We start from the raw sequence: 23408 nt of genomic DNA on the forward strand, positions 1-23408 counted from the left end.
ACCAAGACAGACAACTCCTTGGAACTGGCAGTTCTTGGAAGACTATAATAATATGTCCTAACACTGCAACAAATAGATCAAATACTGTTTGGTAATTCATGTTTCTAGTTTTTCCAAAATAACAGTTCTGCAGCTTTACTCTGTCTACATGAGATGTGTGCGTCTTAAGGTATCAGCACTTCAGAGCAGTGAAATTGGAAATTCATTAATATTGCAAAACTTTCCACCAGTGTGGCATGTTCACACTTTCTTGTCCATTTTGCCCTTCCACCTACCTCTGTAACTCCACTTCTTATGCCTGGAGTGTAATTATCTGTAAGTCTCATCTCAGTTATTAGTGTTCTGCTGCCTTAGGAGTTCCCTTGAATCAACTCCTCTTTCTTTTCTAGCTTCATATCCCAGGAGTCAATCAGTCCTTCCAGGTCTGAGCTCCTTGTTGGATACGTTTTTGAAAAGAAGTGTTTTGATCTGCCTAGTTTTAGTAACATCAGTTTTCTAGCACTAGTAGTCACCTTTATGTTTTTTAATCATACTAAAAATTTGGCAGAAAGGTATAATTAAATAATAATTTCAGAAGTTATTGTTCTTGTAGATATTTGTTTCTTACCAAAGCAACACCCCTTCCTCCCCACCCTGCATATATCATCTTTGTTGTCTTGATGGCATTGTTTGTAGTTGGTGTTGTTTCGTTAGAATGATAATACTCAGGGAAACTTAGGCAGAAGCTAAACTAATTACTTTACAAGGAAATAAGTGGGTTTGGACCAGTTCTAGTGATTACATTAATAATTTAGTTAATAAAGTTTAGAAGGTACCATTGAGCAAAGTCATCAGAAATTAAATATGTCATCAGATGTTTTCTGGAGAGAGTAGAGGTAGAAAATCAAGCTCCCAGAAAATGAGCCCCGTAGTTTGAAAGCGGAACAGAGATTAATTTTAAGTCTCCTGGTAAAGGCCATTGAGACATATACCTGGTTAATACAGCTGTCACTAACAAGTAGAAATGAAGATGTGAGTGCTGTTTCAAAGCCAGCTTTCTAGTATATGTTGTATATGTCATGCTTCCAGTGTGTCAGGGATGTCATCTTTTATTTCCATTCTGTGTGATGTTCCTTGTGTGCTTATGACATTCACATTTATTCATTACTCAGTTTTTGGCTCAAAACACTTTTTGTTCTTCTGCTTTTTCAGGAGGCTTAGCAATGGTGTTGAAGCACCATTCTGTCCCCGACAGTGGAGCCAGTAAGATTTCTCCAGTGCTTCCTACATATTTCACCCTTAAAAAAAACAGGACAGCACTATTTTTCTCAGAGTTTGCCCTGTGCAATATCTTGTTTGCTTCTAAGTTATTATATGAAACACAGATTAATCAGCTTGCCCACAGAGACTTCTATCATAAAAAAGCATTGCTTGCCTTTAAGCTATTTGTTTTTCAGAGTTTTCTCAATGGTACCATCTAAGCTTCATTAATGTAATTCCCCTGATGCTGCTTCCTCTCCAGCTTTTAATTATGACATTGTAGTACAATGGTCAGCTCCTTATTAGTTGTTACATTTTTGTGAACTTAATTTTTTTTGTTCTTTCCCCTGGCTTATATCACATTGATTATTTCTATCCTGTGTATAGATGTTTTCAGATGTTTTCAATGCTTACTGTTCTGCTTCAAATGAGATTTAAAAAGCATTTGACACCCTAAATGTCATATTTAGCTTGATCCAAATTATTACAATACTGAGTCCTGGGACTCTTTTCCAGAGCTGGTGGGCACAAAGCTGTAAGCCATCAGGAACTTCAAATAAAATTTATTCCACAAAAGTAGGGTCCTTAAGTTCTTTTGTTCTACGGCACTGTTAGTGGAGACCTATACACATGAGCACAGAAAGCATGATTGTGCATGTGTACAGTAGTGTGTGCACATACTTTTGTATATCACTGGCCCCAGGCTCTGCCATTAGACATTATGACTGAGATGGCAGAAACACAGATAGCATCTTCCAGGGTTTCAACCAGGGCTGTCCTTTTTCCACAGAAAGGGCCAGGACAGCTACTAGAAAATGAACAATTTCACCAAGGATAGTGCAGATGAAAGCACCGGGAATCAGCCACTATTGTGTTTTCTTTGAGGGCACTCATCCTTCCAAAGCCTGGAAAGGCCATGCAGTGAAGGGTTCATGGTCGAGACATCTGACACTAATCAGATGTCAGATATCAGTCCACAGAAAGTTTGTGGTGTACTCTGTTACCAATCCTCGTGCCCTGCTGGTGGCAGAAAGGTCAGACACTGCTTAAAGAAACCATGAAGCCCAGGGCCCATGTGAACCTGTGTGGTGGTTTGAGACCCCCAAAATCCAATTCCCGAGTCCAAGCCCCCCTCCCACATCTCACCCCAATGTGAGATGGGTTTTCCAGACACTACACAAGACTCAATACAGGGGGAAGGGAATTATATTACAATCACTATACAAATAAATATTATAATACATCATATACATAATCTTAACTATTTTTCCTATGATGAAGCAGTATTTACATTGGATCAAATCTCTTCTCCCTCCAATAAAAGTCCAGAAGGGAAGAAGGAAAAGATCCTTTCCACATTCAAGACAGCAGTCTCTCCTCCTCAATGCAGCAGTTGTAGTTGGATCTCTTTCCAATACACACAAGGGGGTCTCCTCTTGCCCCTCTCAGCCCTTCGACTCCAAGCAAAGGTTTCTCTTCCGTGGACTGCGATAGCTGGGACAAAAGCTCGCTTCACCACGTCATATCACGAAGTGCAGGGGTCTTTGTGACGGTCCCTTTCCTCAGGGGGCTTACCTCTGAGTCAGAACGTCTCGGGCAGCTTTCAGTTGAAAGTCTTTGCCTCAAGAGTTCTACCAGAGCTCCTGCACTCTGTCTCAGGCTGCCAGCTTGGCAGTAACGGGGGGGGGGGGGGGGGGGGGGGGGGGGGACCAGGCCACTTCCCCCGCATTCCTTCTGGTCGTCCTGGTCCAGCTTCCAGGACATCTGAGCTTCTTAGCTTCTCTCTCCGGTACTGCTACATTCCAAGACTCCCCTCAAGTGGGAGCCCACCATCCCTCCTCTCTAGAAGGTGTCTCAAAAGGGGTTTTGGGGGTTTTTGGTTCAGTTCTTACCCCAAAACTCTGTCCGTAGATCTTAGTTCTCTCTCTCTCTCTCTCCATTAGAGATCTCTGTCTCTCTGCTTAGCTGCATGCTTGTTTCTGCTTCTTCTTCTTATCTCTTGGCTTTCTGCCACAGTTCTTTGCTCACTGCTGCTTCTGCCACTGCTCCTGCTGCCCACTCACAGTGGAGAAAAACTCCCAACTTCTCAGTTACAGACCTCGGTCCAGTTTAACACTGTTTTCGAGTTTCTGCAACCGCCAGCTGGGGGCTGGGGGGCCGTGGCTCCCCAGCAGGGCTCCTGCCCCTTCCTTGTGGCTTCACAACATGGCCACTCTCCTCTTCAACTACCTCATCATCCTTCTTTTCCAGTTTGGTGTGATATGTTTCAATTTTGCAGGAGCGCTGATTGGGTCAACACCAAGAGAGACAACACCCCCTCGGGGGTTACCGTTTTTTTTAACTCCAGGGGGAAAAAACACTTTTTTTCCCCACCACAACCTGTTAACTTGGGTATGGGAAGAGAGAAGGTGGCATTAATATCTTATATATGATACATATACAGGTAGATGTTGATATATGGCTGCTGATACATTTGCCTGCATAGTGTGCTGTGGAAATCTCTCTGAGAGCCCTATGCTCTCCTTGCTCAGACAAGCCCTACTATGGAGAGAAGCATCTTTACTGCCTGGCTTCATCAAGTTGCCTGGTTCTGATGGGGCACACACTCTGCATGAGAAGCAGTTTTATCAGGGTGGGTGTCAGTCTCTTTTCCCAAGTAACAGCGAGATGATGAGGGGAAACGGCCTCAAGTTGCAGCAGGGGAGTTTTAGATTAGATATTAGGAAAAATTTCTTCATCAAAAGGGTTGTCAAGCATGGGAACAGGTTGCCTAGGGAAGTGATTGATTCACCATCCCTGGAGGTATTTAAAAGACATGTAGATGTGGTACTCTGGGACATGGTTTAGTGGTGGGCTTGGCAGTGTTAAGTTTATGATTGGACTTGGTGATCTTAAAGTTCTTTTCCAACTTAAATTATTCTATTACTGTATGTTTACAGTCAAGGTGTTTAGCAGAGGGTGGTTTCATACAGTGCTGAGTTCCCAATAATCAACACAACTTAGCACAGCCACCTGTGCAACATAATCAGCTGGAAGAAATTCTTGCTCTGTTCTGACCCAAAAGAAAAAAAAAACCCCAAACCTTAATGTTTAATACAGAATTTCAAATATTTATATCCATCCTGTTAATAGTACTAACTCCTGCAATTTGTGAGATGCCTTGCAAGTCTCATTCTTAGCTATAATATACATCCCAATCCAAGACAAATTTGGATTTTTTCCCAGTTTTGTTTAAGATTAGAAAATCTATATAAAATACAGTTCTAGGGTTTACTACACCTTTTTTCTTTTTTTCTTTTTTTTTTCTTTTCCCCTATTCATTACAGAAAACATAATTACAACCTCACAACCATCAGATTTTCTAGTTTCTACTCCTAGTTGGTAAATCATCCCTTTGTAGTTCTACAGGATACTCTACTCCCAAGAGTATCTTATGATAAGGCTGTACTTTTATTGAAAATGCCTATTTCATTAAACACACGTTAACTGAGGCCAAAGCCTTCATGTTTTTTGACCTCAGTGCTCTTGTATTAACACTTATGATCCAGAAGTCCAGAAGTCATTAGTTTTTACAATATTAAGAGGACTGCCCACATACTTTTAAAAAATCAGTTCCAGGGCACTTCAGGTTTGTACTTTCTGTGGAAGACCGAGACATAATGTGACAGCTTTTTGTTCCACAATTGAGTTCATATTTGGCAAGACATTGGGTAAAACAAGAGATAAAAAGGCAATTTTGAGAGATTCTGGGGACTGGGTGTGTTTGAAGTAAATAACCCGTATCTTGATGCTCCATTTCCTATCTGCCACTTGTCATCGTTTCACAACATGATGGTTCTTCCATGACATACCACTATCCCACTCAGAGATATTAAGATGTTTTTAAACTCACTGTTGGGGAGAGTTTGAGGTCTGTGCAGAGCGAAAGCTAGAGAGGGACAGAGGCAAGTCAGAAGGGGTAAGCACATGGCAGGAGAGGTCTGCAGAACCACAAAAGCATTTAAGGGAGATGGCTGAGTTCAGGGTGTAGAAAGTAGCAATGTAGGACTCTCTGGTTGTGACACATGCCATTTTCTGGGATGTTGACTCCAAGCAAGCCACTTATGAGAGCAGATGTCAGTCTGACTAACTGGATCAAACTGGTTTCATTTTTTTTTCCTTCAGGGCAAATTTTCCAAAGTTAAAAGTTGTAAGAGTTTCCCTACTCTGACAACCACAGAGAACTGTAGCCAGTAGGACCAAAGAGAAGATGAATTGTTTGTCTCTGGCACTCATGAGGTTGTGTTGGGAGGGGTGTGTCCAGTTTTGGACAAGAGATGACAAACTGTGACTCATCTGGCTGAGGATCAGCAAGCTTTGTTGAGGAGATGGAGAGCATGATATATGAGGAGAGGGTGAGGGACCTGGCTTTGTTCAGCCTGGAGAAGAACAGGTTTGGTGGGGCATCAAATTGCTGTCTTCACTTGTCTTGTGGCATGATTTTAGGATGCCCAATATGCAGTTCTCTGGGTATCAGAGTTGTCTACATTTGTAGATCCTGCACTCCTGTATTTAATCACACATGGTCACTTGTAGGAACTGAAGCACATGATAGCCACACTTTAGGTCTGAGCCAAAACTGAGGGGGAAAGAACAACTACAGGAGCAAACACGGTGTGTGGGGTATTGCCACTGGGCAGCCACTGCATTGCAATCTGTCTTTGTTTGCAAGGAAGGTGAATACTTAATTTCAGTCCCACTATGTCAGAGACAAAACGCAGTGATTTTTTTCACTGCTTTATCCAGCCATTTCAGGACAAGTCAGCTAACATTTGTACCCAGAGATTTTGTACATCATTCATCATCTATTCCTACTCTAAAGCTGGACTCACTGATTTGAAGCTGTGCCGAGTGGAGGCACTTGGGATGAAGTGGTATGAGTTCCTATTGTGCAGTTGTCCTTCCCTCACCCATTCCTGAGGTTGTTTTCCACTTAAAACGGACTGAAGAACCATGGCATAGCCAGGAGCAGAAACCCAGAGGAACCCAGGACAGACATCTCAGCTGGTGAGTCCTATATAAATCTGTCTAGCTGGGGAAGAGAACAAGCTGGCGTCGCTAACCCTGCTTCTGGTTGCAGTGATGGCTCCCACAGAGCTGACTGAAGCATCTCTGCATGCCACTTCTGGGGTTTACTCACTGTGGTTACCAGCTTGGATGAGTCTGTACCCATTGTGGACACCAGTCAAACCACTGTTTCATAGAAGGATTGAATGAAACCTCTTGAAAAATATAACCAAATGTCAAACAATAGTCACTGAGTACTAACAGATGTGACAGACCAGTCAAGTGTTCTTAAGGCCTTGCCTTGGCATGCAGCAGCTTTTGTACTAGAATATGGCTAAACACAATTATGTATTTTTATTTTCTGTATCACGGGAATGTGTTACACACTCCGAAGAGGTGAGGGTAACTAACTGCTGATTGCAAATGTGTTAGAAATTCTGACCTGTTAAGAGAATCTTGGTCTTGAAAGTATGCTACCATGTTTTCTGGAACATTTCAGCTATATTTTGTTTACAATAAGCTTCAGTAGAATTATTGGATTCTGCATTAGTTGTCCTGCATTTACTGAATAGTATGCCTTAAGCTTATAGTTGTGTGCTTTTATTCATGTGGATGCATTTTAGAAAGCAGAAGACCAAAGGTCTCATCTCAAGAGGTACCCTTAGGCACTCTGCTGCAGTACACTGCTTGCTGGGGCAATGCTCTTTGGGAAACAGGAATTTTACGGGCACAGCAAGAAGTTTTCCTTTCAGTGAAATTCTTTGTGCAGCAGTAGGATGCAAGCAAATTCAAGGAGTAATGTTGTTGAACACTGACTTTAAGCTTGACCCTGAGAGGACAAACATTGCTCTGGAGAGATTCATATATTTCATGTACTCATTTGTGTACACAGAAGAAATAGGAGGCAGTGATACAACCACCTTTTCTCATGTGTTCGTTGTTAGGCAGTTTAGATGGCTTTCAAATGCTCAGGGAAGACTACTGACTTTACAGGGGCAGTAAATTAACATAAACAAATAAATAAATAAAAATCATAGATGTCCAGAATTGATCAGTCATTTCTAAACCAGTTCTCATCTGGCAAAAGATTGTACAACATGAGAATGGCAGCCTGCACAGACCTGGTCTTTCTGTTTTTCTAGTAAGGCAAGTGGCAAAGTTCTATCTCTAAGACAAATGAGATTAGTGTCTAGAGGAATTTGTGAATTGGCAAATACTTGGAAAGACAGCAAATACTAAGTTACTGGTACATTGTTGGTTAGTAATATCTCCTTTTTGGGAAAAGGATTGGTAATATGGACATTTTCTACCTCATTCAATGGTCTATGCCAGAGGAAGGGAGTAAGAGACATTTTCTATGTCAGAAATAGCAGATCAGGCACATGTCCATGTCTCTATGACTGTTCTTTGACTGTTCTGGGCTGAAGAGAAGATACTGAGAATGCAAGAAGGAATGATTTGGCCATTCTGGGCCACAGTTTCCCCTGGGAGTGATGAAGAATTTACTGGAAATCAGAGTTGTTCTGATACGTGTTCTTCTTGATGACATGTCATGAAAATCAGGGATGCTCAAAAATGAAACCAGATCAAAGTACAAGGCACCATATTTCTAATTTCCTTACTGTCTGACAGTGCCCTGTTGCATTCACTGAGCAGGACTAAATCTGAATTGTGAAATCCAGTTAGCACTTTTTTGGTAGGAAATAAGAATCAGGAGAAGATAAATACTTTAGATCACTATTTAAAATTTGGAACAAATAGAGTAATTCAATAGATTAATGAAACATCTCTGTGAAAACATGATTATAAAGCACCCAAGAAAACATCAATATCATATAACTTAAGTTTATCTTCTTAATGCCAGAAACTTTTCAAAATACCCTTATGTAAGGATTTCCTGGTTTATTGCTTGTATTTTAAACAAACATCTGCAATTAAAGCATGTAATTGCCAGCTTCAAAAACCATTAATTTTACTTTTTTAATAAGTAGAGCACATAAAGCCTCTTATGTAAAGAACAGACAAGAAGCCAGTTGTTCACCTTGCTCCCAGGCATCTCATTTCCAGGCAGATTATCTTATGTGTTTTGCAAAGCTTGACTGTAACAAAATGTTTGCACTTTAACAGCCCAGGTATGTCACTACTATTAATGCCATTTCTGGCAAAAAGAACTGTACTATACAGTTCCTTGTTAAATAGCTTTTTCCTTCTCTTTCAAATCTCTGCCTTGTACTGTGGGATGATACCATGAATAAGGCCCCAAATACCAAGCAGGTGTGGTAGGTTGGAGAAATCACTGCTTGCAACACTACTTGTCATTCAGATTAAAATTGTACATGGGCATGTTTTCATAGAAGGCCCTTTTCACATGATAAAAAGTTAGTGCTTGACATAATTGTATCAGATATTAGAAAGCTGACATGAATTTTTTCTTGATGCAAACATCGGTCATTTCTTGCAGATTCTGTGTTTGAAAAGTAATTCTTTTGTCCCTTTTTAGAGACTATCAGGCTGAACAGTTTTTAGTCACCTAGTGGCTGCACATATTCATCAAATGGGCAAGTTTGGGCTGTTAAATTTTGATGCTGTTATATTGATTTTCTGAAAATGTATTGATTGTTATTATTAAAAAGACAGAAATGCCTATACAGCTGGAGATACTCCAGCAAGTTTTTAATAATGCAATGGACATATCCAAAAACTAGTAAGGGGAAGGTCAATTGGATACCATGTCATATCCTTTGGGATTTCTGGGAGGCCCCTCCCAAGTCATGTAGAACAGAGGCAGACTCCAGCTGTCTCATGTGGACCCTCACTCAGTGCATTATCAAATCTAGATGGTTTCAGATTTGGAGGGCAGCAGACTTGTGTGCCTCCAATATCTCACAGTAAACAGCCTTGGACCACATACTGAGGGGAAGTGTTAGAGGATCCCCTCTGTGACAACAGCTGTAGAAAGAGATGATTCCTTGCAGGTTGGTCCCTCCTCACAGTGACTCAAATTCTTACCAAAACCTAGGAACAGACAGATCCTTGCAGAACCCACAGTGCTATTGTTTGATACTCTTTATAAGCTGCTCTAATCATCGATGTTGTAAGGTTTCAGTTCCTTCAAGATTTTAAGGTATAGCACATCTATAGGATTATTTTTGTTTTCTTGTTTTGTATCTTGTTCTCTGATGTGAAAAAAACCTGAAGCTGAAACCACCATCACCACTTTTCTGTTTCATTGGACTCAACCTACACTCTTTATGTTTGTGTATTTTTACTTCAGGTATTTCTTCCACCTACCAGTGATTTTTTCATTCTAGCTAGGACTTTCCAGGCTGATCTACCTTTGGGAAACTTGGGCTGTCCTGAGTGAATACTGGAAAATGTCCTTTAATTTCATGGGTCACTTATGCTTGTGCTCAGGCACGACATGATCCAATATCCAGCATTTCAGACTGACCTTGCCCATCAGATAATGTACAAATAAAACATGTTTAATCCTTGTTGCAGACAGAGACACAGAACCCTCAGGGAAAGACTGGCTCCAGCAGCAATGTGGGTGCTGCACACTGCAGCTCCATCCTGCACGTGGGCTGTGCTGCCAGCTGCACTCCATTATACTACCTGGAGCCACGTAATTCCAGTTGTGAAACTGCTCTCCTAGCACATTGGTATAAATTTTACTTACGCAAAAATAATATTTTCCAAAAAGGAATTTAGCTTTAGACTGATTCAACAAAGCCTGTCTAGAAAGAGCAGTTTAATTTCCCTGGGAACTGTTGAGGTCCCTGGATATCTATGAATCTACTTATTCAGATAATTTAGAGCATGAGAATGTGACAGATTGTGTACAGACATGTGGAAACTCCGAGTAAGTGCTGGCTTGGGCTGACGTGGGCAAGCAGGGACCCGTGGGGCCACACAGAGATAGGCTCGGGCCCCAAAGCAGCCCAACCCACGGCTGCAGTTTTGTGCCTCAGTGAGCAGTTACCCTGCTCAGCGTTTTGGAGGTAGCTCACACAGAGCCAGCCCCAGTGTCTGCGTGGCTGGTGACTGCCCAAATCCTTTACATCATCTCTGGCCCTTCAGCACATCTGCTCTTGTCTCTGTTTCATGTCATCTGCTCCTATCCTGTGTTGGGAATTCTCTGCTGCCTTCAGTCCCTGAAGCATTCCCGTGGGACTTAAAAAGAAATGTTCTATTAGCCTTCGGTCTGGGTAATTTTCACCAGGTGTAATTACAGCCTGACTTCTCTCCATTCTCCCTGAAATTTTGCTTCGAAATTGTCTGTCAGTGCTTCCTATTAGAAAAGCCATTTTACTTCACTCGGGGTGATTGCACTTCAGAAATGAGTAAAGTGGTTTCTAAATGCAGCTTGAAAATGCTTGCAGCTGATGGTTACTCTGGCTTTCTTTTTTTTTTTTTTTCCCCAGAAAGAATGCAGCAAATTTGTCAGTCAATGAAAGAAATGGAAATTTAAGCTTTGTATGTACACATCAGAGAGGAGTCTGACTGATGAAGGGAAAGGTGAAATAATTTGTTCTTCTTTGAAACCTGACCTTTCCTCCGGCAAGGTAAATCCAATTAAAATAACTGCACAGATTTCATTGCAGTACCACTGGGAGTACTCTAAATCCATAAAATAAATTAGCATAAACACAAAGCACATATGATAGGTATATTGGAAAATGTTCTGAGTTCTTTCCGTGCAATATTAATATGTTATTTATCAAAGCTGTGAGTGAAGGCTCACAAGGGATGAATGATTTTAGCTACATATTACTTGTGATAGTTAAAGAACAAACATTGCTGCTTACTGCTAGGAGGGTGTCCTTTCCAGACAGCTTAGTAAAAGAAGAATTTCTACTCCCTGTCCATCATTGAGGTTAATTCAGATCCTATTACGTAAGCTTTTTGGAAATGTATTTTCTCTATTTCTGTCATCTGCACTTGTGATAGTTTTAGATTTCATGCTGCAATATAAACATTTAAATTTCTTCTAGAAACTAATTATAAACCTCTTGATAGAAAAGACTTTACAACGTATGCAAAGATGTGTTTTCCCCTTGGTTGATGACAAATAACAAAAAATGGGTATGTATGAAAAAAAATTAGATAAAGGACTGTGTCTGCAAGTTACTTGCCAGACCAATACTATGATTATTTCTTAGTAAGAAATTACATAAAAGGCGATTTTAGCTTTAAGCTGTTAAAAATGTATTTGTCAATTTCTGAGTCTACCTTCAGGCAAGGCTTAAATTTTAATTGTTGCCACTGGGTGAACATAATTAATGCCATGTGCATTTAAGGTATTATCTGATTAATTGTTCTTATAGTTCATTTAGGAAGCCTGTTATTGATACTAGTTACCAGGATAATGGCTGAATTGTTACAAATACTTGTATTAAACAATAAAATGACACATAATCAAGTTTAAAATGATAATATTTTATCTTTTCTAATGATGTTAGTAATGGATTCTGTGTGAATATTAATTAGCAAAACTGGACACTTAATGAATCTATTGAGGACTGGTTAAATCATATACAAAATGTCAGCTTTCGGATTAATTTATCAGAGGGAATAGAAAGTAGTTCCTTTTTGCATCTTTAATTTCCAGCTCAGATCATGGTTGTGATCAATGTCTGTTTTGAAGTTAATGGAGACACTTCCATGCGTGTACTGAAGGCAGTTCCTGTCAGCACTATTAAAGTCTCCTGGAGAGAAGGGGAGAGTGGGAGGAGCTAGCATAAGCTAATTAGAAATGCTAGCTGTTCATGTAGGAATGCTGCTACCTGCACTTATCACCTGCACAGAGCATTGGTCAGTCAGCCTGAGGTTGGGCAGAGCTGTCAGGCTCTCAGCAGGCAGCAAGGGAATACTGAACAGCACCTTTCACCTAAATACAATTCAGGTACAAGCAGATCCTCTGCTTGGTCTCTGGTTTAGTAAAGTGTCAGACTTACTGGCTAGAAAATCTTTCTTACTGCAAGATTCTTAACAAACAGGACAGTTTTAACAGTGAAGCAGAGCTGGTGCTGAGAGGAAGAAGCTCATTCCACTTCAGAGCACTGCACTCTTAAGAATAAAGGGGAGAAAATCTGTCTACTTCAAAGTTTGTATCCACTGATCCAAAATTGCTAAGTACATTTTAATTGTATATTTTTCTATGAAATGTAAGAGCTGAGCTGAATTCCTCATTTCATATCTGCCATGGGAAGGGAGTGGAATTGTTGCAGCTAGTGGATAAATCAGTGTACCTGCCTGTACTCACATAGTTCACCCTGAAAGTTCCAGAGGTGCAGAACTGTAGCTTTTTTAGTGCAGCCTCAGATAGTAATCAGAACATTGCTGGAACAGTTCCTGCAGGTGAGACAGGTACGGAATCCTGATCTGGGAGCCTCAAAACAGCCTGGCAGGAACCTGATGTCTGCAGGCTTGTACATGCCATTGGAGGAAGATGTTTCAAGGATCGGGATACAGAATGTAGGTATGTTCAGACTGTGTTGCTACCTTTGAATTAAAAAATGTGAAACCCCTCAGAGAAGGAGAGGTTATGCTTGGTCAGATGAATTTCTTTGTGTATGGGAGCTCAGCTGGCAACAGACATGTGCTTTTATTAAGCAGACAAGTGACAATCTTAATATCCCAACAAAACCCATTGGAGCTTCCACTCCCTAACCCCATTCCCAAAAGCAGCATCTATTATCTGCAGTGTTCATCAGTGTGTTGAAAGGGGGACAGTAAAGAGAGGTGATGCAGGAAGGTCTATGAAAACTTAGTTCATAGAGTAACGTGTCACAGTCTGAAGAGACTGGAATGCTTACTAAAGAGGATGAGTTATGAGATAGACCAAACTTCTCTCTCTCAGAAATTGTAAATTCAAAATTAAGGGGCTTTAATCGAGGAAGTGTGGAAAAAACAGAAGAAATAACAACCCTTTATTAAAAGATATATGTATGTTGGCAAAAACAGTAACAGAACACAAGAAGACTAGACAGTAATCCTAGAAAACAACAAAAAAAAACACAACAAAAAAAGTCTGAACGAACACTTCTCTGTCCTTCAGTGCAGTCCTAACCGTGGCCAGCAGGGGGCGCTGTTGGATCGCTGAGGGTGCAGAGCCTGCAGTACCCTCTGGTGGTCGGCAGGGGGCGCTGTTGGGCTCTGGCGGTCACCACGTGAGGGGGTTGTTGTTCCCAGATGACGGTGTTCCAAGGCTCTCCCCTTCTCTCCCAGAAAGCACAGACCTCTCAGATGAAAAATCCAATAGGTCCCGGCTGGAGTGAGAGCCGACCGAGTCCAGTGGTCTGGCCTCACCAGGACGAGAAGCCAGAAAAGACAGACTTCCAGGCCTTCTCTCCAAATGCCCGTACACAGATCCCCGTCTCTGTCCCAGAGAGTGAACTCCGCTGTCTGCCCCTCTCCCCTCCTAGCAGAGCCCGCCACCCCCTCCCTAAACTCCTCCCCTCTCCCCTCAGCCTCTGATGGGCCATCAGCGAGGAATGTGGCCTGGTTAGCTAGTTCTTTTGTAAGGCTAATTAACTCCCTTCCCCCTTTCCATTCAAACTCTGTCTTTCCTAAAGGGGGGGGGGGGCAGAGGAATGAAAAATTCTCCTGAATTTCTAACCTATAACAAATGTTACAGCGTGGCCTTTCACCCTGGCATTTAGTTTGGTTATGCCACATAGCACTTCTGTATTTTACCTCAATGATCTCAGGTAAACATACCATTTTGTACAGGCTGCTTGCCTGTACAAAATTGCAAACCTGTTTTTGTTATCACTGAGTTTTCATTTACTAATTTCATAAGAGTACCTGCTGTCCTCTCTCTTTCCGTCTTGTACATTCCTTTTTCTGTATACATCAGGTGTTTTCATCCCAACGTTTTTGCAGGAGACAGAGAAAAAGCACTAATTGAGAAAATATTTCACAACGGTGTTTTTATTTTTTTTTTAATTTTTTTCTCTGACATGTACTAAAGTAATGAGCTCTCAGATCTCTCTGGCTAACCTTAATAAATAAATTATGACAATAATTTAGATTATAAAAATGGTCCAGTGCCAGTTGTGTCTGAATAAAGCAGTGTATATTAAATTCTACCTGAACTGGCTTGGTTATACCACTGAAGTACAGGCTTCAGCTGACCAAGTTTGATGTGGTGGAGGGTACTCATGAGGAAGGTGGCCTTTCAGTCACAACCTTTCTGAGGATGAAGGCCAAGGCATTTGCTGCCTCTGCCTTGCTGAAGACAAGCAAGCCCATCCTGACTGTCCAGCAGGACTCCCAATACAGCGGGAACAGCTCTTGGTCCAGCCCAAGTGATTGCAAAATAAATGGTCAGGGCTGATGTAGAAGAGAGTTGACTCAATTTAATTTGTAAAGCTTTGGTCTTTGAACTATCTAATTAAAAATATTTAATACATAAACAAAAGGGCAGATACATATTAACATTTCAGAAGGCAATTAAGGGAGCTATCAAGCGGAAGATATTTTAACAGAAACGTTTGGAGGTAACGTATCATTGGAATAAGAGTTCTGCTAAATACTAAGAATTATTCTCCACGAGTAAGAGATAATTGGACTAGCACATATTACCTAGTGCACAAACTAAGTCGATTAGCTGATTGCCAGCCCACTAAGAGAAACAATGTTATCTTATTTATACATTTGCTTCTTGATTAACATTCAGGGTGAAAAAAATGGAAATGATACTACAAAATCCTCAGTTTGCATTCAGGTGTGGCAACTCCTATGCCACAAAATTTGTGTGTATCAGCCATCCATGCTAAACAGGTCTTGCCTGTGATCCTTTGGAGCCAAATGCTTTGGAGCTTTATTTCTGCTATAAATCTACAGAGGAAACATCATTAAAGCCAGTTATTTGTGTAGTCATTTATTACTCTGAATCTGATAGATTGCTCAGTACAATCATAGCTTATTTGGACACATTTGGTATCACTTATCACATGGTCTCTGGCTTCCAAAGCAAAACTAACAAATGAACATTTACAATTTCAACATTACAATGAAGACATTAGCGTTCCTGTCTCTAAGGAGTTTTCTAATGGAGTCAGCTCCAGAGAGCACAGGAAACTGGTGCAGGAGTCTAGGAAGTGGACTTAGGAGATGTTAATTACTCTGGGGTAGCCAGTCTTGCATGTGTTCATCTTATGGTAGAGCAAAGCTTGCTCTTCAGCAACAAGTGATTTATTTAACATTTAGCATGGGTCAAGAGAAAACGCACACACATAGTTGCCACACAGAGGTAGTAAATATACTATAAATCCATAGTCTGATTTTACTTCACAGTAGCTGAATGTTACCACATTCAATGGGCAAAGCTGAAGATGAAGATGGTGCATACGTATAATCCTACCCTTCAGGCAGAATTCACCTTGCAGAGGAACTGGTAAATTCCACTGCACTTGGCTTTCCAGAACTGGTGAACAATATTAGTACCTGCTGGTTCTCCCTGTTTTCTTCGTTGATGGTAGGGTTCTGCAGCCTTTCCTGTACCAGCTGGGGTGGTGAGCTCAGCTGGGCAGCTGCTCTGGTGAGGCAGAGCAAGGTACTTCCCAGCCAATACAGGATCTGTAGCTATAGGAGTAAAGTGTTGTGAGGATGGCTGAGGGAAAGAAGAGAGTATAACAGAAACAGCATCATCTTTGGCATTTTGGCTTGGAGGAGTAGTGTGATTTCAGAGAAAATTCCCTGATGAATCTCCCAGCTGTGCGCTGGTTCATTTTGCAGAGTGTGTTTGTTGTGATTGCAGCTTCTCCAGGAGAGAACAGCCCTGGAGATTCTACCTGAGGTACAAACCAGCTCCTGGTAGAGCAATAAGGGTCCAGATACTTGACAACTCTTACATGCATGCCTGGCAGGAATGTTTGGTCCACGACAGCACACTAAATATCATCTGAATTTAAACTCCCAGACCACATATGCTGGAGCAGTGAGCAAATCAGCACTGACTGCTTCAATTTACTGATCTGCTCCTGTGGCACTGCATTAATGGCTAATGAAGAAGTAAAATCTAGGCACAGTACCACTAAGAATTGCTTTGGGAAGAACAGTTTTCTGTGCAAAGAGATATATGATAGAGAAACAGGGCAGAATGTCAGAGAAGGGCTTAGCAGGCAGGGATGTTACAGACTGTGGACTTCGGATGAAGGGGGGTGGAACAGAAAAAAGTCAGTGACCTGCCCAACAAAGGACAGGCACTGTCTGCATGGCCTTTGGCTGTCTGACTTCCTGGAGGATGCCTGTTGCCTTTGGCAGCTCTGGGCCCTGACTCACCCGTGTTCTGCTCATCGACAGCCCTCTTGAGAAAGTCAGCAAGTCAAGTGATCCCTCCAGTGTCCTCATGCCTTGTATAGCCAAGGCTGCAGATCCATGGGCTCTCATTTCTCACTGGTAATGGTTTGGCCTGCAGAAACAAAGTGGGCAACCCTCCTGAACAGAGAGTGTGTTTTAATGACCAAAATGCTGAGGCTGCTTAATGCTTGCCCAGGACCCCTCCAAGGAGGGGCAGCTCTAAGCCCAGGCAAGCAGGTAAAGCCCAACTGAAAGGTTAAAGCTGCATTTTCACAGGCTGTGGGCTTGCTGGCTTATGGGTCAGAACTGCCATTCTACTGCTATGACAGCTCCCACACATTGCTGCTGTCCAAACACTAGGAAGTAACATGTGCTAAACTAGCAAGTTATCTCATCAGAAGTCTTCTGCCTTGGTTTTGCTCATGAAACCTGTCATCAAGTATCTTGCAATTTACTGTTGGCCCAAACAAGAAGCATTTATAAAAATCCAAGAGATTTACAGATCTTAATTCACTACACAACTCACAATACTTAATTATACTACTTAAGCTTGCAAAAATTAGATAATCTTTTATGGATTTTGTTTTCAATGCTTAGGGTAAAAATCAAATTCCCATTTGTATTGAAAATGACATCCCTATTTTAACATGTATTTGCTGAGGAAACAGTAAAACAAAAAGCCATAAAGTTTTAATTATAACTGCCTAAAGTCCAGGACCAGAACCTCCAGAGGAGACACTTGGTCTGCTGGGAAAAAGAAAAGCGTGCCTACAAAGGACATTTTATTTCCCAGTCCATATTTCCTCTAGTGTTTCCCAGAAATTCAATGTAACATAAACCAGCATTTAAATGGTAAAAGGGAAAAATAATGTAAAGAAATAGTTCTGGCTTTAGGCCCAAATGCCTCTTTCCAACACTTTACTCTTGGATCTGCCCTTTGGTTCCAATCCTGTAGTTACTTTAATATGAGACTGTGTTTAAACAAAAGGACTTATGGCAGGAGATCAGGCCTCCCCAGTACTTGAGTAGAAACTGATGATTAAGAGCAAATTAGGTAGTGGCAGGCCAAGCCAGCAACTTTATAAGTAAAGACAGGCTTAAAGACAAATACTTTGACTGCTGCTGTGGGGCATTCTGAGAAACCTGTGTGAAAAAGAGTTAAGCAAACTTTTGCAAAGATCTTGAATACAGAGGGGAAAATATCTATCTGCATATATACTGTATTGCTGATGTTTCCCAGGCTGATGCTCTCTTTCCACAACAGAGAATCCCTTGACTCTACATGGTCATGTGGAGAGTTTTCTAGGGAGCTTGGTGCCAGGGGTCTGCACAGGGACAGAGACATTAGGTATGCCCAATGCCATGCCTTTGACAGCCACCACCTGTGTAGCTGAAAGGTTATATTCATTGTCCCAGCTCTCTCAGCTTTTCCTTATAGGAGAGATACTTCAGTACCTCCATCATCTTTGTGTCCCTTCATGTCTTCTTCCCAGGCATTAAAATATTCTCTGTCACTGCCTTGGAGTCATTCTAATGATATTTAAAGCTTTTCCCAGAAGCTCCTTTTTCTGCTGTTTTTGTTGTCATGTGAAGCATCCCTTTGCTCTGCTGAAATACCTGGTTTCTCAGGCTCTCAGTTTTGTTATTTTGAACTGTTAAGTCTTTATATCTAGTCTGAATCTAGATATATTCTCTTCTAGTTTAAACTCTCCTTTGAACCCTCCTCTAGTTTAAAACCATTACTCCTTGTCACATTGCTATAGACCCTATTAAAAAGTCTGTCTTCATCTTTCTTATAATCTCCCTTTAAGTACTGAAAGGCCACAATAAGGTCTCCCTGGAGTCTTCCCTTCTTCCAACTATTAATTTATTCTAGACATCTAGTCACTCCTTTACATTGTGCAGGCCCTTCCAGTAACAATTTGCCAATGTGAAGTCTGCAGGACTGTACTTAGAGGACAAATAGTACATAGTTTTCTTAGCCCCCATTGTGGTAAATCCTTTTTCCAAGTTTGCATGGATGAACACATCCATCACTTTGCAAAAGAAGTTCCTGAACTGCTCTCAGAAGCTCTTTTCCTCAGCAACAAAATGTACCCATCTGTCTTCTCTGCTGTGCACCCCAGGGTCTGGGCACAGGCTTGTTATTCCAGAGCAGTAACTGGTAAACTGCCATGGGGTTATTGCCATGGTATAAAAGCTCTAAGAGCAAAAACTGGTATTATCTTTTAAGCATGTGATTTTTCTTTGTAGGCAACCATCTGCAGTGCAGTGGGTTATGGGGTGATTTTCTGTCTCATTTCATGCAAGACATCAGATTTTGCATGTGAATCATGCATTCCTATTTCAGGGATTTACTGTAGTCTGTGCTCTCCCTGGATGTGCCTGTGGAAAGCTAGACTAGTGACTGCTATGAGCCCTGTGATTATAAAGAAAAATTAGTTAAGCAAGAGTCAGTAAACATCTTTGCTCTTGAGTGCAGCAGGAGGCCCAACAACTTCTTTCAGTTAAAGCTGGCTCTGACTCCAGGCAAATCCATTCTGTGAACAAATAGCAAGTCAGTAAAGCATTAAAAGTCAGAAGCATCAAAAACCACTGAGGACAACAGGATTGTCAGGCCAATGTTTCCTTGAATCTGACTCATGGAGCCCTGAGATCCTCACTGGTGTGGCAGTAATTCACAATATTTTTGTTTGTACACTGTTGCAAAACAGTTAAAACCACTTGAAAACTGTTTGAAGAATAGCAAAAACTGAAGATTTGTGACTTGTAAATAAAGTACATAGAATGTTTTGCCATTAGTTACAGTCTGTTTACAGACAGAGTGAAATATTCATCATTAACAGCCAGAAAATATTGGAAGGTGTCTCAAAATTATTGTTCTGTTTAAAACTCCCAATGTGCTCTGTGGCATGTATTTTAGCAGAATGATTTTAATAAGAAAACACATTGTTTCTTTAAAGTGAAACATTCCTTGATCAATATTCCACAATATTGATAGAATTAAAAAAAAAAGTGTTTTCTAATAGGACAAGAATTCAGAAACCTTTCCTGCAGCACCCAAAACCATCCTGACTTGGCTATGATGGCAGTAGGACATTGGCATGTTCTTAGCTTTAGATTAGATAGTTTAGACATAGCTTGAGTAGCTTTGGGACAAACTATTTCACTTTCTTGTGCTTAAAGCTGGATTTTCACTATTCCTATTAATATTCTTCTATGACTGTGATATGAAGGCAAGAATTTTCCCCTATGCAGTGCTAGGTCAAGTGTGTTTGAGGCTGTCTCCAGTTCTCATTCAGTCAGTGGCTTTAGGAGCCTGGGCTCATGCTCTCAGACTTAGCTTTTCATTAGTGCTCCCTTTGATGCAAGCCTGAGAGGGCAGTGACAAGCTTGCTTAAAGCTGGAGATGAAATTCCCTCAGTGCAGTCTCTATTACAGCCTGTGAGCTCTAATCCTGGTGTACTTTTAACTGGCAGATAACCTGGTGGCTGGGACACACGAAGAGAAGCTTCAAATCTGCTTCACTTGCTTTGGGTCCAACACTGGCTTTGGGAGACAGCTCGGGAGATACAAAGGATGTACAAAATAACTGTCAGCTATACTGACTGCATCCCCAGCACAGAGATAAATTCTGCCCTGGGATTTGGTGCCAAGGGGTCATAGGAAGTACAACGCAGAGAACAGCTCAGCTCCCAAGGTCAGGGCCTGACTCACTGACAGTATCAACCCAGCAAACCTAACTCTGCAAGACCAGAGCGTCCTCACAGGCATGCTGAGCATCAGAAAATCCCAGTGGAGTCAGAAAGACACATAATGTTGATGGGTTGGGCCTACTGCATGATAATGGAAATGAAGGGAAAAGAAATGACTAAGTACAGCTTATTTACAAAGCAAAGTACAGAAGATGAACATTTCTATGCAAGATGCATATTTACACGTATATATACAATTTGTAGGTATATAGTTAATATATATAAATCTATGTGTGTTTATCTGTACATTTACTCCGTAGAGCTAAATGTTAGTAACAATAATATTAAAAATCATTATTGCATTAAAAAAGTCCCAACAGAAGCACTTCTCTAGCTGCTGTGAGACAGAAATTGCTGATCTCCTGCTCTGGGTTCGCACAGCCTAAATATAGCTCAAAAGATGCTTCTGACACACTTGACTCTCCTTTTTGGTTGTCAAATGTAGTCTGACTAAGAGTACCCTGAAGAAAAGGGTTTCTGTGCTCTCAACATGCAGTCCTATTTCCTGTGAAATAAATGGGAAAACAGCCTTGAAGAATGTGAGTCATCGGATCTGTCAAGCTGAAACCACTAGGAAGAGACAAGGCAGATGGAGATGTAAATGCAATTCAGGCTAAAGAGACATTTAAAAATGAGGCCTTATCTCAACTTCCTTGTCTTTGGTCATTCAGTTTAGGTAAGTCCCTTTTGGTGGGTAAGACACAAAAATTTTCCTTTCAGTTCAGCAAGGCAGGGTTTGCTATGTGCCTGCATCAGATATTTACCCCACATCAGCCAAGATGAAGCTGCAGTTGCTCCCTACTTGTTTGGTCGTTGAAACACCGTGTCTAGGCCACCATCCTGCCCTTATCAAGTAGTTACTTGTGTTAACAGTCAGAGCTGAGTGCCCGACATCCACCGCCTTATGAAAGACGATGGTGTAAATGCTCCTGTAACAGAACAGGTAAAGATGAGTAAAGTGGGTGTTCTGTGAGTTCAACTTGTCCCAGGGATGAGGAAAACTATATGGTTTCCTTTCTTTCTTTAAGTCAGTCCAGTCAAACACAATATTGATTTCTACAAGGGCAGCAACAGACCCTAAATCAATAGAAACCAGCAACCAGCACTATCACAGACAATGACAGTGACTTGAGTCCTGCTCTTGAATGAATACAGAACACGAGCACCTTAGTGGGCAACTCCTCTGCCTCATCAGGTCATCATGCCTGAGAACCTGGCTCTGCATTTTCTGCATAATGAAATTCCCTCCAATTATTGAATGTAGCTATTTTCAAAGTACATTTCAACTTGAACATTTTCAAGTTCAGATCCGTAGTTTTGAGACAGTCTGCTTTTCCTGATACCGGTATGTACATATATTGGTATATCACTTCAACTACAGACCTGCATGGTTGATGCAGTGCCTAATGGTACCAAGTGGATAGTGGAAAGGCAACCTCAAGGATTCCCCTATACATTTGTAACATTGTCAGCTGAGCTGCTGCAACCAGGAAGAAATTCACCACACTGCCTTTGGCAATTGAAAGTACAGTGGTATAAGGGAGTTATATAGCTTTAAAACTGGTCTCCAGGTCCTATTCTTTCACTTTGCCTTTATTAAGAATTTCATGATTGTCATATGGCAATTTTCCATATTTTTTCTAAATATTTATTGGTGTTTAACTAAAGTCCTGAACTATAATGGTTTTAATTTGTCTAAAAAATGAATTCTAACTACAGTATTCATCTAAATGAATAGGATGTAGTGGGGCATTTTACTCACCTCCAGACTCCGTGCCATTGCTTTCAGATGACTCTGAGTGACTGGTAGTAACCCATCAGGCAGCAGAGACCTTGCCTGCAGTCCCACCAGCGGTGATGCCCCACTCCTTGGCTGTGGAAGCTTCCTCCTGTACCTTGGGTAGAATAAGACCCTGACTATGCAGGTGCAGATTTGTTATTTAAAAAGTCACATGGGTGACTTTTCCCAGGGTTGAAAGGAGACAAGCCAGTAGGAGCCATTGCAGTCATCATCTCCCAGCTGCCCTGGATTGAACTCCATGTCCCCCATTAACTCCATGCCACACTGCTCCAAGACCTCAGGGTGTTATTGCCAGGTCCTCTAGCTGTGCCTAACCCCCCTTCCCTGTCTGCAGTATGCATCCTGTGCCTTGCTGCTGTTTAGGTATTGGGCTGTTCAGGCCAAAAAGGCTGGGCACAACTGATGTAAGGGGGAATGGTGGCTTTACATTATATGAATCACATGTCCTGCATACTGTTTATCATAAAATCCCAATTGTATGTAACTAAGTGTGATGGACAGAACTTTGTTTGGATGGGCTGTTTGAGCCCTGCTATCATTTCCCTGATAAACCAGGATTGATGTTTTAAACAAAGTGTTTTCCTGCCACATATAAGGGAAAAGGTCAATAAGAAGCAGATCCTGTGGAGGAGGGGTAATGCTTTTTATCATGCCAATTCCCCCTCTCCTGATAAGGCTGACAGCATAAAACTCCCTCCCAGGGGAGGTACTGGGGGCATTCACATGCCAGCCTGAAGGTATTTCTCCCTAAGGAAGGAGGCACAACTGGAACAGTTAGAAGAAGGGCCAAACAGTGGTCATGTCATTAGAAGGGGCCACAAACCACCAAAGATTGCTGAAGAAAACCCCTCCCCTGGGGAATTACTGGGGCATTCCCACATGAGCCTGAAAGTATGTAAGCTGTCGAACTCTTTGTTGTGTGGGCCCTAACTCCAATGGATCAAGACTGCCATGACGACTCTGACACAGACACTGAAATTGCACTGATCAAGTCTCGCTACTGGATCCATGGGTGGTGACATCTTTCCTCTTCACTATCTATTTTTGTCCTTTCCTTCTCTCTCTTTCTTCTTATGTATTTTCTTCATAATTTTATAGAAAAGAACCCAAATGGCTACCTACCTCCTTTCCGTTGCAACCAAATTGTTTTAAAATAAACCTGCCTCATAAGTATACACAGGTCATTCAGTGTCATTTCACACTAATCCAGCCCTAGGGATCTACTGACAAGAATCTCGGTTACCTTGCTTTAGAGGTGT

This window comes from Corapipo altera, unplaced genomic scaffold, assembly GCF_003945725.1.
Source record: "Corapipo altera isolate COAL_440 unplaced genomic scaffold, ASM394572v1 1b, whole genome shotgun sequence".
NCBI classification, from domain to species: domain Eukaryota; kingdom Metazoa; phylum Chordata; class Aves; order Passeriformes; family Pipridae; genus Corapipo; species Corapipo altera.